The following is a 26,896-nucleotide window of genomic DNA, read 5'->3' on the forward strand; positions in this document are numbered from 1 at the left end:
ACGAATATTCAGCCTACTGCCAAACCATTGCAGAATTCACCCGTTCTCGTCCGATCACTGAAGTTAAGCTGCATCGGGCGTGGTTAGTACTTGGATGTGAGACCGGCTGGGAATACCACGTGCAGTACGCTCATCAACATTTTTATTCCACCGTACATGCTATCTTTTTCCCGTGATTTTTTGCCTAGCCGAAGCATTAATTGAAATCCAATTCTGACAAATATTCAGCCTACTGCCAAACCATTGCAGAATACACCATTTCTCGTCCGATCACTGAAGCTAAGCCGCATCGGGCGTGGTTAGTACTTGCACGGGAGACCGGCTGGGAATACCTCGTGCAGTAGGCTCATCAACATTTTTATTCCACATTACATGCTAACTTTTTCCCATGATTTTTTGCCTAGACGAAGCATTAAATGACATACAATTAGGACGAATATTCAGCCTACTGCCAAACCATTGCAGAATACACCACTTCTCGTCCGATCACTGAAGTTAAGCTGCATCGGGTGTGGTTAGTACTTGCATGGGAGACCGGCTGGGAATACTACGTGCATTAGGCTCATCAACATTTTTATTCCATCGTACATACTAAATTTTTCCCTGGATTGTTTGCATAGCCGAAGCATTAAACGACATACAATTCGGACGAACATTCAGCCTACTGCCAAGCCATTGCAAAATACACCAGTTCTCGTCCGATCACTGAAGTTAAGCTGCATCGAGCGTTGTTAGTACTTGCATGGGAGACCGGCTGGGAATACCACGTGCATTAGACTCATCATAATTTTTATTCCACCGTTCATACTAACTTTTTCCCGGGATTTTTTGCCTATCCGAAGTATTAAGTTACATCCAATTCCGACGAATATTCAGCCTACTGCCAAACCATTGCAAATTACACCAGTTCTCGTCCGATCACTGAAGTTAAGCTGCATCGGGCGTGGTTAGTACTTCCATGGGAGGCCTGCTGGGAATACCACGTGCAGTAGGCTTATCAATATTTTTATTCCACCGTACATGCTATCTTTTTCCCTGTGATTTTTTGCCTAGCCGAAGCATTAATTGAAATCCATTTCTGACAAATATTCAGCCTACTGCCAAACCATTGCAGAATACACCAGTTTTCGTCCGATCACTGAAGCTAAGCCGCATCGGGCGTGGTTAGTACTTGCACAGGAGACCGGCTGGGAATACCTCGTGCAGTAGGCTCATCAACATTTTTATTCCACATTACATGCTAACTTTTTCCCATGATTTTTTGCCTAGACGAAGCATTAAATAACATACAATTAGGACGAATATTCAGCCTACTGCCAAACCATTTCAGAATACACCAGTTCTCGTCCGATCACTGAAGTTAAGCTGCATCGGGTGTGGTTAGTACTTGCATGGGAGACCGGCTGGGAATACTACGTGCATTAGGCTCATCAACATTTTTATTCCACCATACATACAAAATTTTTCCCGGGATTGTTTGCATAGCCAAAGCATTAAACGACATACAATTCGGACGAATATTCAGTCTACTGCCAAACCATTGCAAATTACACCAGTTCTCGTCCGATCACTGAAGTTAAGCTGCATCTGGCGTGGTTAGTACTTGCATTGGAGACCTGCTGGGAATACCACGTGCTGTAGGCTTATCAATATTTTTATTCCACCGTACATGCTATCTTTTTCCCGTGAATTTATGCCTAGCAAAAGCATTAATTGAAATCCAATTCCGACAAATAATCAGCCTACTGCCAAACCATTGCAGAATACACCAGTAATCGTCCGATCACTGAAGCTAAGCCGCATCGGGCGTGGTTAGTACTTGCACGGGAGACTGGCTGGGAATACCTCGTGCAGTAGGCTCATCAACTTTTTTATTCCACATTACATGCTAACTTTTTCCCATGATTTTTTGCCTAGACAAAGCATTAAATGACATACAATTAGGATGAATATTCAGCCTACTGCCAAACCATTGCAGAATACACCAGTTCTCGTCCGATCACTGAAGTTAAGCTGCATCTGGCGTGGTTAGTACTTGCATGGAGACCGGCTGGGAATACCACGTGCATTAGGCTCATCAACATTTTAATTCCACCGTACGTACCAACTATTTCCCATGATGTTTTGCCTAGGCGAAGCATTAAATGACATCTAATTGCGAAGAATATTCAGCCTACTGCCAAACCAATGCAGAATACACCAGTTCTCGTCCGATCACTGAAGTTAATCTGCATCGGGCATGGTTAGTAATTGAATGGGAGACCGGCTGGGAATACCACGTGCAGTAGGCTTATCAATATTTTTATTCCACCGTACATACCAACTTTTTCCCGTGATTTTTTGCCTAGCCGAAGCATTAATTGAAATCCAATTCCGACAAATATTCAGCCTACTGCCAAACCATTGCAGAATACACCAGTTCTCGTCCGATCACTGAAGCTAAGCCGCATCGGGCGTGGTTAGTACTTGCACGAGAGACCGGCGGGGAATACCTCGTGCAGTAGGCTCATCAACATGTTTATTCCACATTACATGCTAACTTTTTCCAATGATTTTTTGCCTTGACGAAGGATTAAATGACATACAATTCGGTAGAATATTCAGCCTACTGCCTAACCATTGCAGAATACACCAGTTCTCGTCCGATCACTGAAGTTAAGCTGCATCGGGCGTGGTTAGTACTTGCATGGGAGACCGGCTGGGAATATCACGTGCAGTAGGATGATGAACATTTTAGTCCACATTACATACTAACTTTTTCCCATAATTTTTTGCCTAGACGAAGCATTAAATGACATCCAATTGCGACGAATATTCAGCCTACTGCCAAACCAATGCAGAATACACCAGTTCTCGTCTGATCATTGAAGTTAATCTGCTTAGGGCATGGTTAGTACTTGCATGGGAGACCGGCTGGGAATACCATGTGCAGTAGGCTTATCAACATTTTTATTCCACCGTACATACCATATTTCCCGGAATTTGTTGCCTAGCCGAAGTAAAAAATTACATCCAATTCCGACGAATATTCAGCCTACTGCCAAACCATTGCAGAATACACCAGTTCTCGTCCGATCACTGAAGTTAAGCTGCATCGGGCGTGGTTAGTACTTGCGTGGGAGATCGGCTGGGAATACCATCTGCAGTAGGCTGATGAACATTTTTATTCCACTGTACATACTAACTTTTTTCCATGATTTTTTGCCTAGCCGAAGTATTAAATTACATCCAATTCCGACGAATATTCAGCCTACTGCCAAACCATTGCAGAATACACCAGTTCTCGTCCGATCGCTGAAGTTAAGCTGCATCGGGCGTGGTTAGTACTTGCGTGGGAGACCGGCTGGGAATACCACCTGCAGTAGGCTAATGAACATTTTTATTCCACCGTACATACTAACCTTTTTCCATGATTTTTTGCATAGCCGAAGCATTTACTGACATCTAATTGCTAAGAATATTCAGCCTACTGCCAAACCAATGCAGAATACACCAGTTCTCGTCCGATCACTGAAGCAAAGCCGCATCGGGCGTGGTTAGTACTTGCACGGGAGACCGGCTGGGAATACCTCGTGCAGTAGGCTCATCAACATTTTTATTCCACATTACATGCTAACTTTTTCCCATGATTTTTTGCCTAGACAAAGCATTAAATGACATACAATTAGGACGAATATTCAGCCTACTACCAAACCATTGCAGAATACACCAGTTCTCGTCCAATCACTGAAGTTAAGCTGCATCGAGCGTGGTTAGTAATTGCATGGGAGACCAGCTGGGAATACCACGTGCATTAGGCTCATCAACATTTTTATTCCACCGTACATACTAGCTTTTTCCCGGGATTTTTTGCCTTGCCGAAGTATTAAGTTACATCCAATTCCGACGAATATTCAGCCTACTGCCAAACCATTGCAGAATACACCCGTTCTCGTCCTATCACTGAAGTTAAGCTGCATCGGGCGTGGTTAGTACTTGGATGTGAGACCGGCTGGGAATACCACGTGCAGTACGCTCATCAACATTTTTATTCCACCGTACATACCAACTTTTCCCCGGGATTTGTTGTCTAGCTGAAGTATTAAATTACATCCAATTCCGAAGAATATTCCGTCTACTGCCAAACCATTGCAAATTACACCAGTTCTCGTCCGATCGCTGAAGTTAAGTTGCATTGGGCGTGGTTAGTACTTGCATGGGAGACCTGCTGGGAATACCACGTGCAGTAGGCTTATTAATATTTTTATTCCACCGTACATGCTATCTTTTTTCCGTGAATTTTTGCCTAGCTGAAGCATTAATTGAAATCCAATTCCGACAAATAATCAGCCTACTGCCAAACCATTGCAGAATACACCAGTTCTCGTCCGATCACTGAAGCTAAGCCGCATCGGGCGTGGTTAGTACTTGCACGGGAGACCGGCTGGGAATACCTCGTGCAGTAGGCTCATCAACATTTTTATTCCACATTACATGCTAACTTTTTCCCATGATTTTTTGCCTAGACGAAGCATTAAATGACATACAATTAGGATGAATATTCAGCCTACTGCCAAACCATTGCAGAATACACCAGTTCTCGTCCGATCACTGAAGTTAAGCTGCATCGGGCGTGGTTAGTACTTGGATGTGAGACAGGCTGGGAATACCACGTGCAGTACGCTCATCAACATTATAATTCCACCGTACATACCAACTTTTTCCCGGGATTTGTTGCCTAGCCGAAGTATTAAATTACATCCAATTCCGACGAATATTCAGTCTACTGCCAAACCATTGCAGAATACACCAGTTCTCGTCCGATCACTGAAGTTAATCTGCATCGGGCATGGTTAGTAATTGAATGGGAGACTGGCTGGGAATACCACGTGCAGTAGGCTTATCAATACTTTTATTCCACCTGTACATACCAACTTTTTCCCGTGATTTTTTGCCTAGCCGAAGCATTAATTGAAATCCAATTCCGACAAATATTCAGCCTACTGCCAAACCATTGCAGAATACACCAGTTCTCGTCCGATCACTGAAGCTAAGCCGCATCGGGCGTGGTTAGTACTTGCACGAGAGGCCGGCGGGGAATACCTCGTGCAGTAGGCTCATCAACATTTTTATTCCACATTACATGCTAACTTTTTCCAATGATTTTTTGCCTAGACGAAGCATTAAATGACATCCAATTGCGACGAATATTCAGCCTACTGCCAAACCAATGCAGAATACACCAGTTCTCGTCTGATCATTGAAGTTAATCTGCATAGGGCATGGTTAGTACTTGCATGGGAGACCGGCTGGGAATACCACGTGCAGTAGGCTTATCAACATTTTTATTCCACCGTACATACTATCTTTTTCTCGGGATTTGTTGCCTAGCTGAAGTAAAAAATTACATCCAATTCCGACGAATATTCAGCCTACTGCCAAATCATTGCAGAATACACCAGTTCTCGTCCGATCACTGAAGTTAAGCTGCATCGGGCGTGGTTAGTACTTGCGTGGGTGATCGGCTGGGAAAACCATCTGCAGTAGGCTCATGAACATTTTTATTCCACCGTACATACTAACTTTTTTCCATGATTTTTTGCCTAGCCGAAGTATTAAATTACATCCAATTCCGAGGAATATTCAGCCTACTGCCAAACCAATGCAGAATACACCAGTTCTCGTCCGATCACTGAAGTTAATCTGCATCGGGCATGGTTAGTACTTGCATGGGTGACCGGCTGGGAATACCACGTGCAGTAGCCTTATCAACATTTTTATTCAACCGTACATACCATTTTTTTCCCGCGATTTGTTGCCTAACCGAAGTATTTAATTACATCCAATTCCGACGAATATTCAGACAATTGCCAAACCATTGCAGAATACACCAGTTCTCGTCCGATCGCTGAAGTTAAGCTGCATCGGGCGTGGTTAGTACTTGCGTGGGAGACCGGCTGGGAATACCACCTGCAGTAGGCTAATGAACATTTTTATTCCACCGTACATACGAACCTTTTTCCATGATTATTTGCATAGCCGAAGCATTAAACGACATCCAATTCCGACGAATATTTAGCCAACTGCCAAACCATTGCAGAATACACCAGTTCTCGTCCGATCACTGAAGTTAATCTGCATCGGGCGTGGTTAGTACTTGCATGGGAGACCGGCTGAGAATACCATGTGCAGTAGGCTCACCACCATTTTTATTCCACCGTACATACTAACTTTTTTCCATGATTTTTTGCCTAGCCGAAGCATTAAATGACATCCAATTGCGACGAATATTCAGCCTACTGCCAAACCATTGCAGAATACACCAGTTGTCGTCCGATCACTGAAGTTAAGCTGCATAGGGCGTGGTTAGTACTTGCATGGTAGAACGGCTGGGAATACCACGTGCAGTAGGCTCATCAATATTATTATTCCACCGTACATACTAACTTTTTCCCGGGATTTTTTGCCTAGCCGAAGCATTAAACGACATCCAATTCCGACGAATATTCAGCCTACTGCCAACCCATTGCAGAATACACCAGTTCTCGTCCGATCACTGAAGTTAAGTTGCATCGGGCGTGGTTTGTATTTGCATGGGAGACCGGCTAGGAATACCACGTGCAGTAGGCTCATCAACATTTTTATTCCACATTACATACTAACATTTTCCCATGATTTTTTGCCTAGACGAAGCATTAAATGACATACAATTCGGACGAATATTCAGCCTACTGCCTAACCATTGCTGAATACACCAGTTCACGTCCGATCACTGAAGTTAATCTGCATCGTGCATGGTTAGTACTTGCATGGGAGACTGGCTGAGAATACCACGTGCAGTAGGCTCATCAACATTTTTATTCCACATTACATACTAACATTTTCCCATGTTTTTTTTGCCTAGCCGAAGCAATAAATGACATCCAATGGCAACGAATATTCAGCATACTGCCAAACCAATGCAGAATACACCAGTTCACGTCCGATCACTGAAGTTAAGCTGCATCGGGCGTGGTTAGTACTTGCAAGGGAGACTGGCTGGGAATACCACTTGCATTAGGCTCATCAACATTTTTATTCCACCGTACATACTAACTTTTTCCCGGGATTTTTTTGCCTAGCCGAAGTATTAAATTACATCCAATTCCGACGAATATTCAGCCTACTGCCAAACCATTGCAGAGTACACCAGTTCACGTCCGATCACTGAAGTTAAAGACGTGGTTAGTACTTGCATGGGATACCGGCTGAGAAAACCGCATGCAGTACGCTCATCAACATTTTTATTCCGCCGTACATACTAACTTTTTCGCGGGATTTTTTGCATAGCCGAAGCATATTAAACGACATCCAATTCCGACGAATATTCAGCCAACTGCCAAACCATTGCAGAATACACCAGTTCTCGTCCGATCACTGAAGTTAAGCTGCATTGGGCGTGGTTAGTACTTGCATGGGAGACCGGCTGGAATACCACGTGCAGTAAGCTCATCAACATTTTTATTCCACATTACATACTAACATTTTCCCATAATTTTTTACCTAGCCGAAGCAATAAATGACCTCCAATTGCAAAGAATATTCAGCATACAGCCAAACCAATGCAGAATACACCAGTTCTCGTCATATTACTGAAGTTAATCTGCATCGGGCGTGGTTAGTACTTGCATGGGAGACCGGCTGGGAATACCACGTGCAGTAGGCTCATCGACATTTTTATTCCACATTACATACTAACATTTCTCCATGTTTTTTTGCCTAGCCGAAGCAATAAATGACATCCAATTGCAACGAATATTCAGCCTACTGCCAAACCAATGCAGAATACACCAGTTCACGTCCGATCAGTGAAGATAAGCTGCATCGGGCGTGGTTAGTACTTGCAAGGGAGATCGGCTGGAATACCACGTGCATTAGGCTCATCAACATTTTTATTCCACCGTACATACTAACTTTTTCCCGGGATTTTTTGCGCAGCCGAAGTTTTAAATTACATCCAATTCCGACGAATATCCAGCCTACTGGCAACCCATTGCAGAATACACCAGTTCTCGTCCGATCACTGAAGTTAAGCTGCATCGGGCGTGGTTAGTACTTGCATGGGAGACCGTCTGGGAATACCACGTGCAGTAGGCTCATCAACATTTTTATTCCACATTACATACTAACTTTTACCTATGATTTTTTCCTAGCCGTAGGATTAAATGACATCCAATTCCGATGTATATTCAGCCTACTGCCAAACCATTGCAGAATACACCAGTTCTCGTCTGATCACTGAAGTTAAGCTGCATAGGGCGTGGTTAGTACTTGCATGGTAGAACGGCTGGGAATACCACGTGCAGTAGGCTCATCAATATTTTTATTCCACCGTACATACTAACTTTTTCCCGGGATTTTTTGCCTAGCCGAAGCATTAAACGACATCCAATTCCGACGAATATTCAGCCTACTGCCAACCCATTGCAGAATACACCAGTTCTCGTCCGATCACTGAAGTTAAGTTGCATCGGGCGTGGTTTGTACTTGCATGGGAGACCGGCTGGGAATACCACGTGCAGTAGGCTCATCAACATTTTTATTCCACATTACATACTAACATTTTCCCATGATTTTTTGCCTAAATGAAGCATTAAATGACATACAATACGGACGAATATTCAGCCTACAGCCAAACCATTGCAGAATACACAAGTTCTCGTCTGATCACTGCAGTTAACCTGCATCGGGCGTGGTTAGTACTTGCATGGGAGACTGGCTGGGAATACCACGTGCAGTTGGCTGATGAACATTTTTATTCCACCGTACATACTAACTTTTTCCTATGATTTTTTGCCGAACCATAGCATTAAATGACATTCAATTCCGACGAATATTCAGCCTACTGCCAAACCATTGCAGATTACACCAGTTCTTGTCTGATCACTGCAGTTAACCTGCATCGGGCGTGGTTAGTACTTGCATGGGAGACCGGCTGGGAATACCACGTGCAGTTGGCTGATGAACATTTTTATTCCACCGTACATACTAACTATTTTCCATGATTTTTTGCCTAGCCAAAGCATTAAATGGCATACAATTTCAAGGAACATTCAGCATACTGCCAAACCAATGCAGAATACACCAGTTCTCATCCGATCACTGAAGTTAATCTGCATCGGGCGTGGTTAGTATTTGCATGGGAGACCGGCTGGGAATACCACGTGCAGTAGGCTCATCAACATTTTAATTCCACATTACATACTAACATTTTCCCATAATTGTTTACCTAGCCGAAGCAATAAATGACATCCAATTGCAAAGAATATTCAGCCTACAGCCAAACCAATGCAGAATACACCAGTTCTCGTCTGATCACTGAAGTTAATCTGCATCGGGCATGGTTAGTACTTGCATGGGAGACTGGCTGGGAATACCACGTGCAGTAGGCTCATCAACATTTTTATTCCACATTACATACCAACATTTTCCCATGTTTTTTTGCCTAGCCGAAGCAATAAATGACATCCAATTGCAACGAATATTCAGCCTACTGCCAAACCAATGTAGAATACACCAGTTCACGTCCGATTACAGATGTTAAGCTGCATCGGGCGTGGTTAGTACTTGCATGGGAGACCGGCTGGGAATACCACGTGCAGTAGGCTCATCAACATTTTTATTCCACCGTACATACTAACTTTTTCCCGAGATTTTTTGCCAAGCCGAAGTATTAAATTAAATCCAATTCTGACGAATACTCAGCCTACTGTCAAACTATTGCAGAACACACCAGTTCTCGTCCGGTCACTGAAGTTAAGCTGCAACGGGCATGGTTAGTACTTGCATCGGAGACCGGCTGGGAATACCACGTGCAGTAGGCTCATCAACATTTTTATTCCACATTACATACTAACTTTTTCCTATGATTTTTTCCTAGCCATAGCATGAAATGACATCCAATTCCGACGTATATTCAGCCTACTGCCAAACCATTGCAGAATACACCTGTTCTCGTCCGATCACTAAAGTTAAGCTGCTTCGGGCGTGGTTAGTACTTGCATGGGAGACCGGCTAACAATACCATGTGCAGTAGGCTCATCAACATTTTTATTCCACCATACATACTAACTTTTTTCCATGATTTTTTGCCTAGCCGAAGCATTAAATGACATCCAATTGCGACGAATATTCAGCCTACTGCCAAACCATTGCCGAATACACCAGTTCTCGTCGGATCACTGAAGTTAAGCTGCATCGGGCGTGGTTAGTACTTGCATGGTATAACGGCTGGGAATTCCATGTGCACTAGGCTCATCAACATATTTATTCCACAGAACATACTAACTTTTTCCCGGGATTTTTTGCCTAGCCGAAGTATTAAATTACATCCAATTCCGACGAATATTCAGCCTACTGACAAACAATTGCAGAACACACCAGTTCTCGTCCGATCACTGAAGTTAAGCCCACTGGACGTGGTTAGTTCTTGCATGGGAGACCGGCTGAGAATACCACAAGCAGTAGGCTCATCAACAGTTTTATTCCACATTACATACTAACTTTTTCCTATGATTCTTTGCCGAGCTATAGCATTAAATGACATTCAATTCGGACGAATATTCAGCCTACTGCCAAACCATTGCACAATACACAAGTTCACGTCCGATCACTGCAGTTAAGCCCACCGGACGTGATTAGTACTTGCATGGGAGACCGGCTGAGAATACCACAAGCAGTAGGCTCATCAACATTTTTATTCTCCCGTACATACTAACTTTTTTCCGCGATTTTTTGTCTAGCCGAAGCAATAAATGACCTCCAATTGCAACGAATATTCAGCCTACTGCCAAACCAATGCAGAATACACCAGTTCACGTCTGATTACTGAAGTTAAGCTGCATCGGGCGTGGTTTGTACTTGCAAGGGAGACCGGCTGGGAATACCACGTGCATTAGGCTCATCAACATTTTTATTCCACCGTACATACTAACTTTTTCCCGGGATTTTTTGCCTTGCCGAAGTATTAAATTACATCCAATTCTGACGAATATTCAACCGAATTACAAACCATTGCAGAATACACCAGTTCTCGTCCGATCACTGAAGTTAAGCTGCATTGGGCGTGGTTAGTACTTGCATGGGAGACCGGCTGAGAATACCATGTGCAGTGGGCTCATCAACATTTTTATTCCACCGTACATACTAACTTTTTTCCATGATTTTTTGCCTAGCCGAAGCATTAAATGACATCCAATTGCGACGAATATTCAGCCTACTGCCAAACTAATGCAGAATACACCAGTTCTCGTCCGATCACTGAAGTTAAGCCCACCGGACGTGGTTAGTACTTGCATGGGAGACCGGCTGGGAATACCACGTGCAGTAGGCTTATCAACATTTTTATTCCACCGTACATACCATATTTCCCGGGATTTGTTGCCTAGCCGAAGTAAAAAATTACATCCAATTCCGACGAATATTCAGCCTACTGCCAAACCATTGCAGAATACACCAGTTCTCGTCCGATCACTGAAGTTAAGCTGCATCGGGCGTGGTTAGTACTTGCGTGGGAGACCGGCTGGGAATACCACCTGCAGTAGGCTAATGAACATTTTTATTCCACCGTACATACTAACCTTTTTCCATGATTTTTTGCATAGCCGAAGCATTTAATGACATCTAATTGCTAAGAATATTCAGCCTACTGCCAAACCAATGCAGAATACACCAGTTCTCGTCCGATCACTGAAGTTAATCTGCATCGGGCATGCTTAGTAATTGCATGGGAGACCGGCTGGGAATACCACGTGCAGTAGGCTTATCAACATTTTTATTCCACCGTACATACCAACTTTTCCCCGGGATTTGTTGCCTGGCCGAAGTATTAAATTACATCCAATTTCGACGAATATTCAGCCTACTGCCAAACCATTGCAGAATACACCAGTTCTCGTCCGATCACTGAAGCAAAGCCGCATCGGGCGTGGTTAGTACTTGCACGGGAGACCGGCTGGGAATACCACCTGCAGTAGGCTAATGAACATTTTTATTCCACCGTACATACTAACCTTTTTCCATGATTTTTTGCATAGCCGAAGCATTTAATGACATCTAATTGCTAAGAATATTCAGCCTACTGCCAAACCAATGCAGAATACACCAGTTCTCGTCCGATCACTGAAGTTAATCTGCATCGGGCATGCTTAGTAATTGCATGGGAGACCGGCTGGGAATACCACGTGCAGTAGGCTTATCAACATTTTTATTCCACCGTACATACCAACTTTTCCCCGGGATTTGTTGCCTGGCCGAAGTATTAAATTACATCCAATTTCGACGAATATTCAGCCTACTGCCAAACCATTGCAGAATACACCAGTTCTCGTCCGATCACTGAAGCAAAGCCGCATCGGGCGTGGTTAGTACTTGCACGGGAGACCGGCTGGGAATACCTCGTGCAGTAGGCTCATCAACATTTTTATTCCACATTACATGCTAACTTTTTCCCATGATTTTTTGCCTAGACAAAGCATTAAATGACATACAATTAGGACGAATATTCAGCCTACTGCCAAACCATTGCAGAATACACCAGTTCTTGTCCAATCACTGAAGTTAAGCTGCATCGAGCGTGGTTAGTAATTGCATGGGAGACCAGCTGGGAATACCACGTGCATTAGGCTCATCAACATTTTTATTCCACCGTACATACTAGCTTTTTCCCGGGATTTTTTGCCTAGCCGAAGTATTAAGTTACATCCAATTCCGACGAATATTCAGCCTACTGCCAAACCATTGCAGAATACACCCGTTCTCGTCCTATCACTGAAGTTAAGCTGCATCGGGCGTGGTTAGTACTTGGATGTGAGACCGGCTGGGAATACCACGTGCAGTACACTCATCAACATTTTTATTCCACCGTACATACCAATTTTTCCCCGGGATTTGTTGCCTAGCTGAAGTATTAAATTACATCCAATTCCGAAGAATATTCCGTCTACTGCCAAACCATTGCAAATTACACCAGTTCTCGTCCGATCGCTGAAGTTAAGCTGCATTGGGCGTGGTTAGTACTTGCATGGGAGACCTGCTGGGAATACCACGTGCAGTAGGCTTATCAATATTTTTATTCCACCGTACATGCTATCTTTTTCCCGTGAATTTTTGCCTAGCTGAAGCATTAATTGAAATCCAATTCCGACAAATAATCAGCCTACTGCCAAACCATTGCAGAATACACCAGTTCTCGTCCGATCACTGAAGCTAAGCCGCATCGGGCGTGGTTAGTACTTGCACGGGAGACCGGCTGGGAATACCACGTGCAGTAGGCTTATCAACATTTTTATTCCACCGTACATACCATATTTCCCGGGATTTGTTGCCTAGCCGAAGTAAAAAATTACATCCAATTCCGACGAATATTCAGCCTACTGCCAAACCATTGCAGAATACACCAGTTCTCGTCCGATCGCTGAAGTTAAGCTGCATCGGGCGTGGTTAGTACTTGCGTGGGAGACCGGGTGGGAATACCACCTGCAGTAGGCTAATGAACATTTTTATTCCACCGTACATACTAACCTTTTTCCATGATTTTTTGCATAGCCGAAGCATTTAATGACATCTAATTGCTAAGAATATTCAGCCTACTGCCAAACCAATGCAGAATACACCAGTTCTCGTCCGATCACTGAAGTTAATCTGCATCGGGCATGCTTAGTAATTGCATGGGAGACCGGCTGGGAATACCACGTGCAGTAGGCTTATCAACATTTTTATTCCACCGTACATACCAACTATTCCCCGGGATTTGTTGCCTGGCCGAAGTATTAAATTACATCCAATTTCGACGAATATTCAGCCTACTGCCAAACCATTGCAGAATACACCAGTTCTCGTCCGATCACTGAAGCAAAGCCGCATCGGGCGTGGTTAGTACTTGCACGGGAGACCGGCTGGGAATACCTCGTGCAGTAGGCTCATCAACATTTTTATTCCACATTACATGCTAACTTTTTCCCATGATTTTTTGCCTAGACAAAGCATTAAATGACATACAATTAGGACGAATATTCAGCCTACTGCCAAACCATTGCAGAATACACCAGTTCTTGTCCAATCACTGAAGTTAAGCTGCATCGAGCGTGGTTAGTACTTGGATGTGAGACCGGCTGGGAATACCACGTGCAGTACGCTCATCAACATTTTTATTCCACCGTACATACCAACTTTTCCCCGGGATTTGTTGCCTAGCTGAAGTATTAAATTACATCCAATTCCGAAGAATATTCCGTCTACTGCCAAACCATTGCAAATTACACCAGTTCTCGTCCGATCGCTGAAGTTAAGCTGCATTGGGCGTGGTTAGTACTTGCATGGGAGACCTGCTGGGAATACCACGTGCAGTAGGCTTATCAATATTTTTATTCCACCGTACATGCTATCTTTTTCCCGTGAATTTTTGCCTAGCTGAAGCATTAATTGAAATCCAATTCCGACAAATAATCAGCCTACTGCCAAACCATTGCAGAATACACCAGTTCTCGTCCGATCACTGAAGCTAAGCCGCATCGGGCGTGGTTAGTACTTGCACGGGAGACCGGCTGGGAATACCTCGTGCAGTAGGCTCATCAACATTTTTATTCCACATTACATGCTAACTTTTTCCCATGATTTTTTGCCTAGACGAAGCATTAAATGACATACAATTAGGATGAATATTCAGCCTACTGCCAAACCATTGCAGAATACACCAGTTCTCGTCCGATCACTGAAGTTAAGCTGCATCGGGCGTGGTTAGTACTTGGATGTGAGACAGGCTGGGAATACCACGTGCAGTACGCTCATCAACATTATAATTCCACCGTACATACCAACTTTTTCCCGGGATTTGTTGCCTAGCCGAAGTATTAAATTACATCCAATTCCGACGAATATTCAGTCTACTGCCAAACCATTGCAGAATACACCAGTTCTCGTCCGATCACTGAAGTTAATCTGCATCGGGCATGGTTAGTAATTGAATGGGAGACCGGCTGGGAATACCACGTGCAGTAGGCTTATCAATACTTTTATTCCACCTGTACATACCAACTTTTTCCCGTGATTTTTTGCCTAGCCGAAGCATTAATTGAAATCCAATTCCGACAAATATTCAGCCTACTGCCAAACCATTGCAGAATACACCAGTTCTCGTCCGATCACTGAAGCTAAGCCGCATCGGGCGTGGTTAGTACTTGCACGAGAGACCGGCTGGGAATACCTCGTGCAGTAGGCTCATCAACATTTTTATTCCACATTACATGCTAACTTTTTCCAATGATTTTTTGCCTAGACGAAGCATTAAATGACATACAATTCGGTCGAATATTCAGCCTACTGCCTAACCATTGCAGAATACACCAGTTCTCGTCCGATCACTGAAGTTAAGCTGCATCGGGCGTGGTTAGTACTTGCATGGGAGACCGGCTGGGAATACCACGTGCAGTAGGCTGATGAACATTTTTAGTCCACATTACATACTAACTTTTTCCCATGATTTTTTGCCTAGACGAAGCATTAAATGACATCCAATTGCGACGAATATTCAGCCTACTGCCAAACCAATGCAGAATACACAAGTTCTCGTCTGATCATTGAAGTTAATCTGCATAGGGCATGGTTAGTACTTGCATGGGAGACCGGCTGGGAATACCACGTGCAGTAGGCTTATCAACATTTTTATTCCACCGTACATACCATATTTCCCGGGATTTGTTGCCTAGCCGAAGTAAAAAATTACATCCAATTCCGACGAATGTTCAGCCTACTGCCAAATCATTGCAGAATACACCAGTTCTCGTCCGATCACTGAAGTTAAGCTGCATCGGGCGTGGTTAGTACTTGCGTGGGTGATCGGCTGGGAAAACCATCTGCAGTAGGCTCATGAACATTTTTATTCCACCGTACATACTAACTTTTTTCCATGATTTTTTGCCTAGCCGAAGTATTAAATTACATCCAATTCCGAGGAATATTCAGCCTACTGCCAAACCAATGCAGAGTACACCAGTTCTCGTCCGATCACTGCAGTTAATCTGCATCCGGCATGGTTAGTACTTGCATGGGAGACCGGCTGGGAATACCACATGCTGTAGGCTCATCAACATTTTTATTCTCCCGTACATACTAACTTTTTTCCGCGATTTTTTGTCTAGCCGAAGCAATAAATGACCTCCAATTGCAAAGAATATTCAGCCTACAGCCAAACCAATGCAGAATACACCAGTTCTCGTCCGATCACTGAAGTTAATCTGCATTGGGCGTGGTTAATACTTGCATGGGAGACCGGCTGGGAATACCACGTGCAGTAGGCTCATCAACATTTTTATTCCACATTACGTACTAACATTTTCCCATGTTTTTTTGCCTAGCCGAAGCAATAAATGACATCCAATTGCAACGAATATTCAGCCTACTGCCAAACCAATGCAGAATACACCAGTTCACGTCTGATTACTGAAGTTAAGCTGCATCGGGCGTGGTTTGTACTTGCAAGGGAGACCGGCTGGGAATACCACGTGCATTAGGCTCATCAACATTTTTATTCTCCCGTACATACTAACTTTTTCGCGGGATTTTTTGCATAGCCGAAGCATTTTAAACGACATCCAATTCCGACAAATATTCAGCCTACTGCCAAACCATTGCAGAATACACCAGTTCTCGTCCGATCACTGAAGTTAAGCTGCATCGGGCGTGGTTAGTACTTGCATGGGAGACCGGCTGGGAATACCACGTGCAGTAGGCTCATCAACATTTTTATTCCACATTACATACTAACATTTTCCCATAATTTTTTACCTAGCCGAAGCAATAAATGACCTCCAATTGCAAAGAATATTCAGCATACAGCCAAACCAATGCAGAATACACCAGTTCTCGTCATATCACTGAAGATAATCTGCATTGGGCGTGGTTAGTACTTGCATGGGAGACCGGCTGGGAATACCACGTGCAGTAGGCTCATCGACATTTTTATTCCACATTACATACTAACATTTTCCCATGTTTTTTGCCTAGCCGAAGCAATAAATGACATCCAATTGCAACGAATATTCAGCCTACTGTCAAACCAATGCAGAATACACCAGTTCACGTCCGATCAGTGAAGTTAAGCTGCATCGGGCGTGGTTAGTACTTGCAAGGGAGACCGGCTGGAATACACACGTGCATTAGGCTCATCAACATTTTTATTCCATCGTACATACTAACTTTTTCCCGGGATTTTTTGCCTAGCCGAAGTTTTAAATTACATCCAATTCCGAAGAATATTCACCCTACTGACAAACCATTGCAGAATACACCAGTTCTCGTCCGATCATTGAAGTTAAGCCCACCAGACGCGGTTAGTACTTGCATGGGAGCCCGGCTGTGAATACCGCATGCAGTAGGCTCATCAACATTTTTATTCCACCGCACATACTAACTTTTTCGAGGGATTTTTTGCATAGCCGAAGCATTAAACGACATCCAATTTCGACGAATATTCAGCCTACTGGCAACCCATTGCAGAATACACCAGTTCTTGTCCGATCACTGAAGTTAAGCTGCATCGGGCGTGGTTAGTACTTGCATGGGAGACCGGCTGGGAATACCATGTGCAGTAGGCTCATCAACATTTTTATTCCACATTACATACTAACTTTTACCTATGATTTTTTCCTAGCCGTAGGATTAAATGACATTCAATTCCGATGTATATTCAGCCTTCTGCCAAACCATTGCAGAATACACCAGTTGTCGTCCGATCACTGAAGTTAAGCTGCATAGGGCGTGGTTAGTACTTGCATGGTAGAACGGCTGGGAATACCACGTGCAGTAGGCTCATCAATATTTTTATTCCACCGTACATACTAACTTTTTCCCGGGATTTTTTGCCTAGCCGAAGCATTAAACGACATCCAATTCCGACGAATATTCAGCCTACTGCCAACCCATTGCAGAATACACCAGTTCTCGTCCGATCACTGAAGTTAAGTTGCATCGGGCGTGGTTTGTACTTGCATGGGAGACCGGCTGGGAATAACACGTGCAGTAGGCTCATCAATATTTTTATTCCACATTACATACTAACATTTTCCCATGATTTTTTGCCTAAATGAAGCATTAAATGACATACAATACAAACGAATATTCAGCCTACAGCCAAACCATTGCAGAACACACTAGTTCTCGTCATATCAATGAAGTTAAGCTACATCGGGCGTGGTGAGTACTTGCATGGTAGACCGGCTGGGAATACCACGTGCAGTAGGCTCATCAACATTTTTATTCCACATTACATACTAACTTTTTCCTATGATTTTTTGCCGAACCATAGCATTAAATGACATTCAATTCCGACGAATATTCAGCCTTCTGCCAAACCATTGCAGAATACACCAGTTCTCGTCCGATCACTGCAGTTAACCTGCATCGGGCGTGGTTAGTACTTGCATGGGAGACCGACTGGGAATACCACGCGCAGTTGGCTGATGAACATTTTTATTCCACCGTACATACTAACTATTTTCCATGATTTTTTGCCTAGCCAAAGCATTAAATGGCCTACAATTGCAACGAACATTCAGCATACTGCCAAACCAATGCAGAATACACCAGTTCTCATCCGATCACTGAAGTTAATCTGCATTGGGCGTGGTTAGTACTTGCATGGCAGACCGGCTGGGAATACCGCATGCAGTAGGCTCATCAACATTTTTATTCCACCGCACATACTAACTTTTTCGAGGGATTTTTTGCATAGCCGAAGCATTAAACGACATCCAATTCCGACGAATATTCAGCCTACTGGCAACTCATTGCAGAATACACCAGTTCTTGTCCGATCACTGAAGTTAAGCTGCATCGGGCGTGGTTAGTACTTGCATGGGAGACCGGCTGGGAATACCATGTGCAGTAGGCTCATCAACATTTTTATTCCACATTACATACTAAATTTTACCTATGATTTTTTCCTAGCCGTAGGATTAAATGACATCCAATTCCGATGTATATTTAGCCTACTGCCAAACCATTGCAGAATACATCAGTTCTCGTCCGATCACTGAATTTAAGCTGCATCGGGCGTGGTTAGTACTTGCATGGGAGACCGGCTGAAAATACCATGTGCTGTAGGCTCACCAACATTTTTATTCCACCGTACATACTAACTTTTTTCCATGATTTTTCCCTAGCCGTAGGATTAAATGACATCCAATTCCGATGAATATTCAGCCTACTGCCAAACCATTGCAGAATACACCAGTTCTCGTCCGATCACTGAAGTTAAGCTGCATCGGGCGTGGTTAGTACTTGCATGGGAGACCGGCTGAGAATACCATGTGCAGTAGGCTCACCACCATTTTTATTCCACCGTACATACTAACTTTTTTCCATGATTTTTTGCCTAGCCGAAGCATTAAATGACATCCAATTGCGACGAATATTCAGCCTACTGCCAAACCATAGCAGAATACACCAGTTGTCGTCCGATCACTGAAGTTAAGCTGCATAGGGCGTGGTTAGTACTTGCATGGTAGAACGGCTGGGAATACCACGTGCAGTAGGCTCATCAATATTTTTATTCCACCGTACATACTAACTTTTTCCCGGGATTTTTTGCCTAGCCGAAGCATTAAACGACATCCAATTCCGACGAATATTCAGCCTACTGCCAACCCATTGCAGAATACACCAGTTCTCGTCCGATCACTGAAGTTAAGTTGCATCGGGCGTGGTTTGTACTTGCATGGGAGACCGGCTAGGAATACCACGTGCAGTAGGCTCATCAACATTTTTATTCCACATTACATACTAACATTTTCCCATGATTTTTTGCCTAAATGAAGCATTAAATGACATACAATACGGACGAATATTCAGCCTACAGCCAAACCATTGCAGAACACACTAGTTCTCGTCATATCAATGAAGTTAAGCTACATCGGGCGTGGTGAGTACTTGCATGGCTGGGAATACCACGTGCAGTAGGCTCATCAACATTTTTATTCCACATTACATACTAACTTTTTCCTATGATTTTTTGCCGAACCATAGCATTAAATGACATTCAATTCCGACGAATATTCAGCCTACTGCCAAACCATTGCAGAATACACCAGTTCTCGTCCGATCACTGCAGTTAACCTGCATCGGGCGTGGTTAGTACTTGCATGGGAGACCGGCTGGGAATACCACGTGCAGTTGGCTGATGAACATTTTTATTCCACCGTACATACTAAATATTTTCCATGATTTTTTGTCTAGCCAAAGCATTAAATGGCATACAATTGCAACGAACATTCAGCATACTGCCAAACCAATGCAGAATACACCAGTTCTCATCCGATCACTGAAGTTAATCTGCATTGGGCGTGGTTAGTACTTGCATGGGAGATCGGCTGGGAATACCACGTGCAGTAGGCTCATCAACATTTTAATTCCACATTACATACTAACATTTTCCCATAATTGTTTACCTAGCCGAAGCAATAAATGACATCCAATTGCAAAAAATATTCAGCCTGCAGCCAAACCAATGCAGAATACACCAGTTCTCGTCTGATCACTGAAGTTAATCTGCATCGGGCATGGTTAGTACTTGCATGGGAGACTGGCTGGGAATACCACGTGCAGTAGGCTCATCAACATTTTTATTCCACATTACATACTAACATTTTCCCATGTTTTTTTGCCTAGCCGAAGCAATAAATGACATCCAATTGCAACGAAAATTCAGCCTACTGCCAAACCAATGTAGAATACACCAGTTCACGTCCAATTACAGAAGTTAAGCTGCATCGGGCGTGGTTAGTACTTGCATGGGAGACTGGCTGGGAATACCATGTGCAGTAGGCTCATCAACATTTTTATTCCACCGTACATACTAACTTTTTCCCGGGATTTTTTGCCAAGCCGAAGTATTAAATTAAATCCAATTCTGACGATTACTCAGCCTACTGTCAAACTATTGCAGAATACACCAGTTCTCGTCCGGTCACTGAAGTTAAGCTGCATCGGGCGTGGTTAGTACTTGCATGGGAGACCGGCTGGGAATACCACGTGCAGTAGGCTCATCAACATTTTTATTCCACATTACATACTAACTTTTTCCTATGATTTTTTTCCTAGCCATAGCATTAAATGACATCCAATTCCGACGTATATTCAGCCTACTGCCAAACCATTGCAGAATACACCAGTTCTCGTCCGATTACTAAAGTTAAGCTGCATCGGGCGTGGTTAGTACTTGCATGGGAGACCGGCTAACAATACCATGTGCAGTAGGCTCATCAACATTTTTATTACACCATACATACTAACTTTTTTTCATGATTTTTTGCCTAGCCGAAGCATTAAATGACATCCAATTGCGACGAATATTCAGCCTACTGCCAAACCATTGCCGAATACACCAGTTCTCGTCCGATCACTGAAGTTAAGCTGCATTGGGCGTGGTTAGTACTTGCATGGTATAACGGCTGGGAATACCATGTGCACTAGGCTCATCAACATTTTTATTCCACAGAACATACTAACTTTTTCCCGGGATTTTTTGCCTAGCCGAAGTATTAAATTACATCCAATTCCGACGAATATTCAGCCTACTGACAAACAATTGCAGAACACACCAGTTCTCGTCCGATCACTGAAGTTAAGCCCACCGGACGTGGTTAGTACTTGCATGGGAGACCGGCTGAGAATACCACAAGCAGTAGGCTCATCAACATTTTTATTCCACCGTACATACTAACTTTTTCGCGGGATTTTTTGCATAGCCGACGCATTAAACGACATCCAATTCCGAAGAATATTCAGCCTACTGCCAACCCATTGCAGAATACACCAGTTCTCGTCCGATCACTGAAGTTAAGCTGCATCGGGCGTGGTTAGTACTTGCATGGTAGACCGGCTGGGAATACCACGTGCAGTAGGCTCATCAACAGTTTTATTCCACATTACATACTAACTTTTTCCTATGATTTTTTGCCGAGCCATAGCATTAAATGACGTTCAATTCCGACGAATATTCAGCCTACTGCCAAACCATTGCACAATACACAAGTTCTCGTCCGATCACTGCAGTTAAGCCCACCGGACGTGGTTAGTACTTGCATGGGAGACCGGCTGAGAATACCACAAGCAGTAGGCTCATCAACATTTTTATTCCACCGTACATACTAACTTTTTCGCGGGATTTTTTGCATAGCCGAAGCATTAAACGACATCCAATTCCGACGAATATTCAGCCTACTGCCAACCCATTGCAGAATACACCAGTTCTCGTCCGATCACTGAAGCTAAGCTGCATCGGGCGTGGGTGGTACTTGCATGGGAGACCGGCTGGGAATACCACGTGCTGTAGGCTCATCAACATTTTTATTCTCCCGTACATACTAAATTTTTTCTGCGATTTTTTGTCTAGCCGAAGCGCTAAACGACATCCAATTTCGACGAATATTCAGCCTACTGCCAAATCATTGCAGAGTACACCAGTTCTCATCCGATCACTGAAGCTAAGCTGCATCGGGCGTGGTTAGTACTTGCATGGGAGACCGACTGAGAATAGCACAAGCAGTAGGCTCATCAACATTTTTATTCCACCTTACATACTAACTTTTTCGCGGGATTTTTTGCATAGCCGAAGCATTAAACGACATCCAATTCCGACGAATATTCAGCCTACTGCCAACCCATTGCAGAATACACCAGTTCTCGTCCGATCACTGAAGTTAAGCTGCATCGGGCGTGGTTAGTACTTGCATGGTAGACCGGCTGGGAATACCACGCTCAGTAGGCTCATCATCATTTTTATTCCACCGTACATACTAACTTTTTCGCGGGATTTTTTGCATAGCCGAAGCATTAAACGATATCCAATTCCGACGAATATTCAGCCTACTGCCAACCCAATGTAGAATACACTAGTTCTCGTCCGATCACTGAAGCTAAGCTGCATCGGGCGTGGTTAGTACTTGCATGGGAGACCGGCTGGGAATACCACATGCTGTAGGCTCATCAATATTTTTATTCTCCCGTACATACTAACTTTTTTCCGCGATTTTTTGTCTAGCCGAAGCAATAAATGACCTCCAATTGCAAAGAATATTCAGTATACAGCCAAACCAATGCAGAATACACCAGTTCTCGTCCGATCACTGAAGTTAATCTCCATCGGGCGTGGTTAATACTTGCAAGGGAGACCGGCTGGGAATACCACGTCCATTAGGCTCATCAACATTTTTATTCCACATTACATACTAACTTTTTCCCGGGATTTTTTGCCTAGCCGAAGTATTAAATTACATCCAATTCCTACGAATATTCAACCGAATGACAAACCATTGCAGAATACACCAGTTCTCGTCCGATCACTGAAGTTAAGCTGCATTGGGCGTGGTTAGTACTTGCATGCGAGACCGGCTGAGAATACCATGTGCAGTAGGCTCATCAACATGTTTATTCCACCGTACATACTAACTTTTTTCCATGATTTTTTGCCTAGCCGAAGCATTAAATGACATCCAATTGCGACGAATATTCAGGCTCCTGCCAAACCAATGCAGAGTACACCAGTTCTCGTCCGATCACTGAAGTTAATCTGCCTCGGACATGGTTAGTACTTGCATGGGAGACCGGCTGGGAATACCACGTGCAGTAGGCTCATCAACATTTTTATTCCACATTACATACTAACATTTTCCTATGATTTTTTTTCTAGCCGTAGTATTAAATGACATCCAATTCCGACGTATATTCAGCCTACTGCCAAACCATTGCAGAATACACCTGTTCTCGTACGATCATTGAAGTTAAGCCCACGTGCAGTAGGCTTATCAACATTATTATTCCACCGTACATACTAACTTTTTTCCATGATTTTTTGCCTAGCCGAAGCATTAAATGACATCCAATTGCAAAGAATATTCAGCCTACAGCCAAACCAATGCAGAATACACCAGTTCTCGTCTGATCACTGAAGTTAATCTGCATTGGACGTGGTTAGTACTTGCATGGGAGACCGGCTGAGAATACCACAAGCAGTAGGCTCATCAACATTTTATTCCACCGTACATACTAACATTTTCGCGGGATTTTTTGCATAGCCGAAGCATTAAACGACATCCAATACCGACGAATATTCAGCCTACTGCCAACCCATTGCAGAATACACCAGTTCTCGTCCGATCACTGAAGCTAAGCTGCATCAGGCGTGGTTAGTACATGCATGGGAGACCGGCTGGGAATACCACGTGCAGTAGGCTCATCGACATTTTTATTCCACATTACATACTAACATTTTCCCATGATTTTTTGCCTTGCCGAAGTATTAAATTACATCCAATTCCGACGAATATTCAGCCTACTGACAAACCATTGCAGAATACACCAGTTCTCGTCCGATCACTGAAGTTAAGCCCACCGGACATGGATAGTACTTGCATGGGAGACCGGCTGAGAATACCACAAGCAGTAGGCTCATCATCATTTTTATTCCACCGTACATACTAAATTTTTCGCGGGATTTGTTGCATAGCCGAAGCATTAAACGACATCCAATTCCGACGAATATTCAGCCTACTGCCAACCCATTGCAGAATACACTAGTTCTCGTCCGATCACTGAAGCTAAGCTGCATCGGGCGTGGTTAGTACTTGCATGTGAGACCGGCTGGGAATACCACGTGCTGTAGGCTCATCAACATTTTTATTCTCCCGTACATACTAACTTTTTTCCGCGATTTTTTGTCTAGCCGAAGCGCTAAACGACATCCAATTTCGACGAATATTCAGCCTACTGCCAAACCATTGCAGAGTACACCAGTTCTCGTCCGATCACTGAAGCAAAGCTGCATCGCTCGTGGTTAGTACTTGCATGGAAGACCGGATGGGAATACCACGTGCAGTTGGCTGTTGAACATTTTTATTCCACCATACATACTAACTATTTTCCATGAATTTTTGCCTAGCCGAAGCAATAAATGACCTCCAATTGCAAAGAATATTCAGCCTACAGCCAAACCAATGCAGAATACACCAGTTCTTGTCTGATCACTGAAGTTAATCTGCATCGGGCGTGGTTAGTACTTGCATGGGAGACCGGCTGGGAATACCACGTGCAGTAGGCTCATCAACATTTTTATTCCACATTACATACTTACATTTTCCCATGTTTTTTTGCCTTGCCGAAGCAATAAATGACATCCAATTGCAACAAATATTCAGCCTACTGCCAAACCAATGCAGAATACACCAGTTCTTGTCCGATCACTGAAGTTAAGCCCACCGGACGTGGTTAGTACTTGCATGGGAGACCGGCTGAGAATACCACAAGCAGTAGGCTCATCAACATTTTATTCCACCGTACATACTAACATTTTCGCGGGATTTTTTGCATAGCCGAAGCATTAAACGACATCCAATTCCGACGAATATTCAGCCTACTGCCAACCCATTGCAGAATACACCAGTTCTCGTCCGATCACTGAAGCTAAGCTGCATCGGGCGTGTTTAGTACTTGCATGGGAGACCGGCTGGGAATACCACGTGCAGTAGGCTCATCGACATTTTTATTCCACCGTACATACTAACTTTTTCCCGAAATTTGTTGCCTAGCCGAAGTATTAAATTACATTCAATTCCGACGAATATTCAGCCTACTGCCAAAACATTGCAGAACACACCAGTTTTTGTCATATCAATGAAGTTAAGCTGCATCGGGCGTGGTTAGTACTTGCATGGTAGACCGGCTGGGAATACCACGTGCAGTAGGCTCATCAACATTTTTATTCCACCGTACATACTAACTTTTTCCCGAGATTTGTTGCCTAGCCGAAGTATTAAATTACATTCAATTCCGACGAATATTCAGCCTACTGCCAAACCATTGCAGAATACACCAGTTCACATCCGATCACTGAAGTTAAGCTGCATTGGGCGTGGTTAGTACTTGCATGGCAGACCGGCTGTGAATACCACTTGCAGTAGGCTCATCAACATTTTTATTCCACCGTACATACTAACTTTTTCCCGTGATTTTTTGCCTTGCCGAAGTATTAAATTACATCCAATTCCTACGAATATTCAGCCTACTGACAAACCATTGCAGAATACACCAGATCTCGTCCGATCACTGAAGTTAAGCCCACCGGACGTGGTTAGTACTTGCATGGGAGACCGGCTGAGAATACCACAAGCAGTAGGCTCATCAACATTTTATTCCACCGTACATACTAACTTTTTCGCGGGATTTGTTGCATAGCCGAAGCATTAAACGACATCCAATTCCGACGAAAATTCAGCCTACTGACAAACCATTGCAGAATACACCAGTTCTTGTCCGATCACTGAAGTTAAGCCCGCCGGACGTGGATAGTACTTGCATGGGAGACCGGCTGAGAATACCACAAGCAGTAGGCTCATCATCATTTTTATTCCACCGTACATACTAACTTTTTCGCGGGATTTGTTGCATAGCCGAAGCATTAAACGACATCCAATTCCGACGAATATTCAGCCTACTGCCAACCCATTGCAGAATACACTAGTTCTCGTCCGATCACTGAAGCTAAGCTGCATCGGGAGTGGTTAGTACTTGCATGGGAGACCGGCTGGGAATACCACGTGCTGTAGGCTCATCAACATTTTTATTCCACATTACATACTTACATTTTCCCATGTTTTTTTGTCTAGCCGAAGCGCTAAACGACATCCAATTGCAACGAATATTCAGCCTACTGCCAAACCAATGCAAAATACACCAGTTCACGTCTGATTACTGAAGTTAAGCTGCATCGGGCGTGGTTAGTACTTGCAAGGGAGACCGGCTGGGAATACCACGTGCATTAGGCTCATCAACTTTTTTATTCCACCGTACATACTAACTTTTTCCCGGGATTTTTTTGCCTAGCCGAAGT

The 26,896-nt window shown here is 43.6% G+C and overlaps 1 non-coding gene and 102 pseudogenes across 1 annotated transcript; all 103 read left to right on the forward strand.

The window, feature by feature from the left end:
- The first annotated feature begins 11 nt into the window (after nt 1-11).
- On the forward strand, nt 12-131 carry LOC146743156 (5S ribosomal RNA; annotated as a pseudogene).
- Nucleotides 132-227: 96 nt separating this feature from the next.
- On the forward strand, nt 228-347 carry LOC146743157 (5S ribosomal RNA; annotated as a pseudogene).
- A 96-nt stretch (nt 348-443) lies between these two features.
- Nucleotides 444-563, forward strand: LOC146743158 (5S ribosomal RNA; annotated as a pseudogene).
- A 312-nt stretch (nt 564-875) lies between these two features.
- Nucleotides 876-995, forward strand: LOC146743159 (5S ribosomal RNA; annotated as a pseudogene).
- Nucleotides 996-1,092: 97 nt separating this feature from the next.
- LOC146743160 (5S ribosomal RNA) lies at nt 1,093-1,212 on the forward strand (annotated as a pseudogene).
- Nucleotides 1,213-1,308: 96 nt separating this feature from the next.
- On the forward strand, nt 1,309-1,428 carry LOC146743161 (5S ribosomal RNA; annotated as a pseudogene).
- Nucleotides 1,429-1,524: 96 nt separating this feature from the next.
- On the forward strand, nt 1,525-1,644 carry LOC146743162 (5S ribosomal RNA; annotated as a pseudogene).
- A 96-nt stretch (nt 1,645-1,740) lies between these two features.
- Nucleotides 1,741-1,860, forward strand: LOC146743163 (5S ribosomal RNA; annotated as a pseudogene).
- A 96-nt stretch (nt 1,861-1,956) lies between these two features.
- On the forward strand, nt 1,957-2,075 carry LOC146743164 (5S ribosomal RNA; annotated as a pseudogene).
- Nucleotides 2,076-2,171: 96 nt separating this feature from the next.
- On the forward strand, nt 2,172-2,291 carry LOC146743165 (5S ribosomal RNA; annotated as a pseudogene).
- A 96-nt stretch (nt 2,292-2,387) lies between these two features.
- LOC146743166 (5S ribosomal RNA) lies at nt 2,388-2,507 on the forward strand (annotated as a pseudogene).
- Nucleotides 2,508-2,603: 96 nt separating this feature from the next.
- Nucleotides 2,604-2,723, forward strand: LOC146743167 (5S ribosomal RNA; annotated as a pseudogene).
- A 95-nt stretch (nt 2,724-2,818) lies between these two features.
- LOC146743168 (5S ribosomal RNA) lies at nt 2,819-2,938 on the forward strand (annotated as a pseudogene).
- A 94-nt stretch (nt 2,939-3,032) lies between these two features.
- On the forward strand, nt 3,033-3,152 carry LOC146743169 (5S ribosomal RNA; annotated as a pseudogene).
- A 96-nt stretch (nt 3,153-3,248) lies between these two features.
- Nucleotides 3,249-3,368, forward strand: LOC146743170 (5S ribosomal RNA; annotated as a pseudogene).
- A 96-nt stretch (nt 3,369-3,464) lies between these two features.
- LOC146743171 (5S ribosomal RNA) lies at nt 3,465-3,584 on the forward strand (annotated as a pseudogene).
- Nucleotides 3,585-3,896: 312 nt separating this feature from the next.
- On the forward strand, nt 3,897-4,016 carry LOC146743172 (5S ribosomal RNA; annotated as a pseudogene).
- A 96-nt stretch (nt 4,017-4,112) lies between these two features.
- Nucleotides 4,113-4,232, forward strand: LOC146743173 (5S ribosomal RNA; annotated as a pseudogene).
- A 96-nt stretch (nt 4,233-4,328) lies between these two features.
- Nucleotides 4,329-4,448, forward strand: LOC146743174 (5S ribosomal RNA; annotated as a pseudogene).
- A 96-nt stretch (nt 4,449-4,544) lies between these two features.
- On the forward strand, nt 4,545-4,664 carry LOC146743175 (5S ribosomal RNA; annotated as a pseudogene).
- Nucleotides 4,665-4,760: 96 nt separating this feature from the next.
- On the forward strand, nt 4,761-4,880 carry LOC146743176 (5S ribosomal RNA; annotated as a pseudogene).
- A 97-nt stretch (nt 4,881-4,977) lies between these two features.
- On the forward strand, nt 4,978-5,097 carry LOC146743177 (5S ribosomal RNA; annotated as a pseudogene).
- A 96-nt stretch (nt 5,098-5,193) lies between these two features.
- Nucleotides 5,194-5,313, forward strand: LOC146743178 (5S ribosomal RNA; annotated as a pseudogene).
- Nucleotides 5,314-5,409: 96 nt separating this feature from the next.
- On the forward strand, nt 5,410-5,529 carry LOC146743179 (5S ribosomal RNA; annotated as a pseudogene).
- Nucleotides 5,530-5,625: 96 nt separating this feature from the next.
- On the forward strand, nt 5,626-5,745 carry LOC146743180 (5S ribosomal RNA; annotated as a pseudogene).
- Nucleotides 5,746-5,841: 96 nt separating this feature from the next.
- Nucleotides 5,842-5,961, forward strand: LOC146743181 (5S ribosomal RNA; annotated as a pseudogene).
- Nucleotides 5,962-6,057: 96 nt separating this feature from the next.
- On the forward strand, nt 6,058-6,177 carry LOC146743182 (5S ribosomal RNA; annotated as a pseudogene).
- A 96-nt stretch (nt 6,178-6,273) lies between these two features.
- On the forward strand, nt 6,274-6,393 carry LOC146743183 (5S ribosomal RNA; annotated as a pseudogene).
- Nucleotides 6,394-6,489: 96 nt separating this feature from the next.
- Nucleotides 6,490-6,609, forward strand: LOC146743184 (5S ribosomal RNA; annotated as a pseudogene).
- Nucleotides 6,610-6,705: 96 nt separating this feature from the next.
- LOC146743185 (5S ribosomal RNA) lies at nt 6,706-6,825 on the forward strand (annotated as a pseudogene).
- Nucleotides 6,826-6,922: 97 nt separating this feature from the next.
- LOC146743186 (5S ribosomal RNA) lies at nt 6,923-7,042 on the forward strand (annotated as a pseudogene).
- Nucleotides 7,043-7,349: 307 nt separating this feature from the next.
- On the forward strand, nt 7,350-7,468 carry LOC146743187 (5S ribosomal RNA; annotated as a pseudogene).
- Nucleotides 7,469-7,564: 96 nt separating this feature from the next.
- LOC146743188 (5S ribosomal RNA) lies at nt 7,565-7,684 on the forward strand (annotated as a pseudogene).
- Nucleotides 7,685-7,995: 311 nt separating this feature from the next.
- Nucleotides 7,996-8,115, forward strand: LOC146743189 (5S ribosomal RNA; annotated as a pseudogene).
- Nucleotides 8,116-8,210: 95 nt separating this feature from the next.
- LOC146743190 (5S ribosomal RNA) lies at nt 8,211-8,330 on the forward strand (annotated as a pseudogene).
- A 96-nt stretch (nt 8,331-8,426) lies between these two features.
- On the forward strand, nt 8,427-8,546 carry LOC146743191 (5S ribosomal RNA; annotated as a pseudogene).
- A 96-nt stretch (nt 8,547-8,642) lies between these two features.
- LOC146743192 (5S ribosomal RNA) lies at nt 8,643-8,762 on the forward strand (annotated as a pseudogene).
- Nucleotides 8,763-8,858: 96 nt separating this feature from the next.
- Nucleotides 8,859-8,978, forward strand: LOC146743193 (5S ribosomal RNA; annotated as a pseudogene).
- Nucleotides 8,979-9,074: 96 nt separating this feature from the next.
- Nucleotides 9,075-9,194, forward strand: LOC146743194 (5S ribosomal RNA; annotated as a pseudogene).
- Nucleotides 9,195-9,290: 96 nt separating this feature from the next.
- Nucleotides 9,291-9,410, forward strand: LOC146743195 (5S ribosomal RNA; annotated as a pseudogene).
- Nucleotides 9,411-9,506: 96 nt separating this feature from the next.
- LOC146743196 (5S ribosomal RNA) lies at nt 9,507-9,626 on the forward strand (annotated as a pseudogene).
- Nucleotides 9,627-9,722: 96 nt separating this feature from the next.
- On the forward strand, nt 9,723-9,842 carry LOC146743197 (5S ribosomal RNA; annotated as a pseudogene).
- Nucleotides 9,843-9,937: 95 nt separating this feature from the next.
- On the forward strand, nt 9,938-10,057 carry LOC146743198 (5S ribosomal RNA; annotated as a pseudogene).
- A 742-nt stretch (nt 10,058-10,799) lies between these two features.
- On the forward strand, nt 10,800-10,919 carry LOC146743199 (5S ribosomal RNA; annotated as a pseudogene).
- A 312-nt stretch (nt 10,920-11,231) lies between these two features.
- LOC146743200 (5S ribosomal RNA) lies at nt 11,232-11,350 on the forward strand (annotated as a pseudogene).
- A 94-nt stretch (nt 11,351-11,444) lies between these two features.
- On the forward strand, nt 11,445-11,564 carry LOC146743201 (5S ribosomal RNA; annotated as a pseudogene).
- A 96-nt stretch (nt 11,565-11,660) lies between these two features.
- LOC146743202 (5S ribosomal RNA) lies at nt 11,661-11,780 on the forward strand (annotated as a pseudogene).
- Nucleotides 11,781-11,876: 96 nt separating this feature from the next.
- Nucleotides 11,877-11,996, forward strand: LOC146743203 (5S ribosomal RNA; annotated as a pseudogene).
- A 96-nt stretch (nt 11,997-12,092) lies between these two features.
- LOC146743204 (5S ribosomal RNA) lies at nt 12,093-12,212 on the forward strand (annotated as a pseudogene).
- A 96-nt stretch (nt 12,213-12,308) lies between these two features.
- Nucleotides 12,309-12,428, forward strand: LOC146743205 (5S ribosomal RNA; annotated as a pseudogene).
- Nucleotides 12,429-12,524: 96 nt separating this feature from the next.
- LOC146743206 (5S ribosomal RNA) lies at nt 12,525-12,644 on the forward strand (annotated as a pseudogene).
- Nucleotides 12,645-12,740: 96 nt separating this feature from the next.
- Nucleotides 12,741-12,860, forward strand: LOC146743207 (5S ribosomal RNA; annotated as a pseudogene).
- Nucleotides 12,861-12,956: 96 nt separating this feature from the next.
- Nucleotides 12,957-13,076, forward strand: LOC146743208 (5S ribosomal RNA; annotated as a pseudogene).
- Nucleotides 13,077-13,172: 96 nt separating this feature from the next.
- LOC146743209 (5S ribosomal RNA) lies at nt 13,173-13,292 on the forward strand (annotated as a pseudogene).
- A 94-nt stretch (nt 13,293-13,386) lies between these two features.
- Nucleotides 13,387-13,506, forward strand: LOC146743210 (5S ribosomal RNA; annotated as a pseudogene).
- Nucleotides 13,507-13,602: 96 nt separating this feature from the next.
- LOC146743211 (5S ribosomal RNA) lies at nt 13,603-13,722 on the forward strand (annotated as a pseudogene).
- Nucleotides 13,723-13,818: 96 nt separating this feature from the next.
- Nucleotides 13,819-13,938, forward strand: LOC146743212 (5S ribosomal RNA; annotated as a pseudogene).
- Nucleotides 13,939-14,034: 96 nt separating this feature from the next.
- LOC146743213 (5S ribosomal RNA) lies at nt 14,035-14,154 on the forward strand (annotated as a pseudogene).
- Nucleotides 14,155-14,250: 96 nt separating this feature from the next.
- LOC146743214 (5S ribosomal RNA) lies at nt 14,251-14,370 on the forward strand (annotated as a pseudogene).
- A 96-nt stretch (nt 14,371-14,466) lies between these two features.
- LOC146743215 (5S ribosomal RNA) lies at nt 14,467-14,586 on the forward strand (annotated as a pseudogene).
- Nucleotides 14,587-14,682: 96 nt separating this feature from the next.
- LOC146743216 (5S ribosomal RNA) lies at nt 14,683-14,802 on the forward strand (annotated as a pseudogene).
- A 96-nt stretch (nt 14,803-14,898) lies between these two features.
- Nucleotides 14,899-15,018, forward strand: LOC146743217 (5S ribosomal RNA; annotated as a pseudogene).
- Nucleotides 15,019-15,115: 97 nt separating this feature from the next.
- Nucleotides 15,116-15,235, forward strand: LOC146743218 (5S ribosomal RNA; annotated as a pseudogene).
- Nucleotides 15,236-15,331: 96 nt separating this feature from the next.
- Nucleotides 15,332-15,451, forward strand: LOC146743219 (5S ribosomal RNA; annotated as a pseudogene).
- Nucleotides 15,452-15,547: 96 nt separating this feature from the next.
- LOC146743220 (5S ribosomal RNA) lies at nt 15,548-15,667 on the forward strand (annotated as a pseudogene).
- Nucleotides 15,668-15,761: 94 nt separating this feature from the next.
- Nucleotides 15,762-15,881, forward strand: LOC146743221 (5S ribosomal RNA; annotated as a pseudogene).
- A 96-nt stretch (nt 15,882-15,977) lies between these two features.
- Nucleotides 15,978-16,097, forward strand: LOC146743222 (5S ribosomal RNA; annotated as a pseudogene).
- Nucleotides 16,098-16,193: 96 nt separating this feature from the next.
- Nucleotides 16,194-16,313, forward strand: LOC146743223 (5S ribosomal RNA; annotated as a pseudogene).
- Nucleotides 16,314-16,409: 96 nt separating this feature from the next.
- LOC146743224 (5S ribosomal RNA) lies at nt 16,410-16,529 on the forward strand (annotated as a pseudogene).
- Nucleotides 16,530-16,627: 98 nt separating this feature from the next.
- On the forward strand, nt 16,628-16,747 carry LOC146743225 (5S ribosomal RNA). The gene has a single exon (XR_014929637.1). It is a non-coding gene; the product is annotated as a 5S ribosomal RNA (ribosomal RNA).
- A 96-nt stretch (nt 16,748-16,843) lies between these two features.
- Nucleotides 16,844-16,963, forward strand: LOC146743226 (5S ribosomal RNA; annotated as a pseudogene).
- A 526-nt stretch (nt 16,964-17,489) lies between these two features.
- Nucleotides 17,490-17,609, forward strand: LOC146743227 (5S ribosomal RNA; annotated as a pseudogene).
- Nucleotides 17,610-17,704: 95 nt separating this feature from the next.
- LOC146743228 (5S ribosomal RNA) lies at nt 17,705-17,824 on the forward strand (annotated as a pseudogene).
- Nucleotides 17,825-17,920: 96 nt separating this feature from the next.
- Nucleotides 17,921-18,040, forward strand: LOC146743229 (5S ribosomal RNA; annotated as a pseudogene).
- Nucleotides 18,041-18,352: 312 nt separating this feature from the next.
- On the forward strand, nt 18,353-18,472 carry LOC146743230 (5S ribosomal RNA; annotated as a pseudogene).
- A 96-nt stretch (nt 18,473-18,568) lies between these two features.
- Nucleotides 18,569-18,688, forward strand: LOC146743231 (5S ribosomal RNA; annotated as a pseudogene).
- Nucleotides 18,689-18,784: 96 nt separating this feature from the next.
- LOC146743232 (5S ribosomal RNA) lies at nt 18,785-18,904 on the forward strand (annotated as a pseudogene).
- A 95-nt stretch (nt 18,905-18,999) lies between these two features.
- On the forward strand, nt 19,000-19,119 carry LOC146743233 (5S ribosomal RNA; annotated as a pseudogene).
- A 95-nt stretch (nt 19,120-19,214) lies between these two features.
- LOC146743234 (5S ribosomal RNA) lies at nt 19,215-19,334 on the forward strand (annotated as a pseudogene).
- Nucleotides 19,335-19,430: 96 nt separating this feature from the next.
- On the forward strand, nt 19,431-19,550 carry LOC146743235 (5S ribosomal RNA; annotated as a pseudogene).
- Nucleotides 19,551-19,646: 96 nt separating this feature from the next.
- Nucleotides 19,647-19,766, forward strand: LOC146743236 (5S ribosomal RNA; annotated as a pseudogene).
- Nucleotides 19,767-20,070: 304 nt separating this feature from the next.
- Nucleotides 20,071-20,190, forward strand: LOC146743237 (5S ribosomal RNA; annotated as a pseudogene).
- Nucleotides 20,191-20,286: 96 nt separating this feature from the next.
- Nucleotides 20,287-20,406, forward strand: LOC146743238 (5S ribosomal RNA; annotated as a pseudogene).
- A 96-nt stretch (nt 20,407-20,502) lies between these two features.
- LOC146743239 (5S ribosomal RNA) lies at nt 20,503-20,622 on the forward strand (annotated as a pseudogene).
- Nucleotides 20,623-20,718: 96 nt separating this feature from the next.
- Nucleotides 20,719-20,838, forward strand: LOC146743240 (5S ribosomal RNA; annotated as a pseudogene).
- Nucleotides 20,839-20,934: 96 nt separating this feature from the next.
- On the forward strand, nt 20,935-21,054 carry LOC146743241 (5S ribosomal RNA; annotated as a pseudogene).
- A 96-nt stretch (nt 21,055-21,150) lies between these two features.
- On the forward strand, nt 21,151-21,270 carry LOC146743242 (5S ribosomal RNA; annotated as a pseudogene).
- A 96-nt stretch (nt 21,271-21,366) lies between these two features.
- LOC146743243 (5S ribosomal RNA) lies at nt 21,367-21,486 on the forward strand (annotated as a pseudogene).
- A 311-nt stretch (nt 21,487-21,797) lies between these two features.
- LOC146743244 (5S ribosomal RNA) lies at nt 21,798-21,917 on the forward strand (annotated as a pseudogene).
- Nucleotides 21,918-22,228: 311 nt separating this feature from the next.
- LOC146743245 (5S ribosomal RNA) lies at nt 22,229-22,348 on the forward strand (annotated as a pseudogene).
- Nucleotides 22,349-22,444: 96 nt separating this feature from the next.
- Nucleotides 22,445-22,564, forward strand: LOC146743246 (5S ribosomal RNA; annotated as a pseudogene).
- A 96-nt stretch (nt 22,565-22,660) lies between these two features.
- On the forward strand, nt 22,661-22,780 carry LOC146743247 (5S ribosomal RNA; annotated as a pseudogene).
- A 96-nt stretch (nt 22,781-22,876) lies between these two features.
- LOC146743248 (5S ribosomal RNA) lies at nt 22,877-22,996 on the forward strand (annotated as a pseudogene).
- A 528-nt stretch (nt 22,997-23,524) lies between these two features.
- LOC146743249 (5S ribosomal RNA) lies at nt 23,525-23,644 on the forward strand (annotated as a pseudogene).
- Nucleotides 23,645-23,910: 266 nt separating this feature from the next.
- Nucleotides 23,911-24,030, forward strand: LOC146743250 (5S ribosomal RNA; annotated as a pseudogene).
- Nucleotides 24,031-24,125: 95 nt separating this feature from the next.
- On the forward strand, nt 24,126-24,245 carry LOC146743251 (5S ribosomal RNA; annotated as a pseudogene).
- A 311-nt stretch (nt 24,246-24,556) lies between these two features.
- On the forward strand, nt 24,557-24,676 carry LOC146743252 (5S ribosomal RNA; annotated as a pseudogene).
- A 96-nt stretch (nt 24,677-24,772) lies between these two features.
- Nucleotides 24,773-24,892, forward strand: LOC146743253 (5S ribosomal RNA; annotated as a pseudogene).
- A 96-nt stretch (nt 24,893-24,988) lies between these two features.
- LOC146743254 (5S ribosomal RNA) lies at nt 24,989-25,108 on the forward strand (annotated as a pseudogene).
- Nucleotides 25,109-25,418: 310 nt separating this feature from the next.
- LOC146743255 (5S ribosomal RNA) lies at nt 25,419-25,538 on the forward strand (annotated as a pseudogene).
- Nucleotides 25,539-25,850: 312 nt separating this feature from the next.
- LOC146743256 (5S ribosomal RNA) lies at nt 25,851-25,970 on the forward strand (annotated as a pseudogene).
- A 525-nt stretch (nt 25,971-26,495) lies between these two features.
- LOC146743257 (5S ribosomal RNA) lies at nt 26,496-26,615 on the forward strand (annotated as a pseudogene).
- A 96-nt stretch (nt 26,616-26,711) lies between these two features.
- On the forward strand, nt 26,712-26,831 carry LOC146743258 (5S ribosomal RNA; annotated as a pseudogene).
- Nucleotides 26,832-26,896: the final 65 nt, after the last annotated feature.

Source organism: Saccoglossus kowalevskii, chromosome 5 (assembly GCF_978046115.1).
Source record: "Saccoglossus kowalevskii chromosome 5, keSacKowa6.1, whole genome shotgun sequence".
NCBI lineage: Eukaryota > Metazoa > Hemichordata > Enteropneusta > Harrimaniidae > Saccoglossus > Saccoglossus kowalevskii.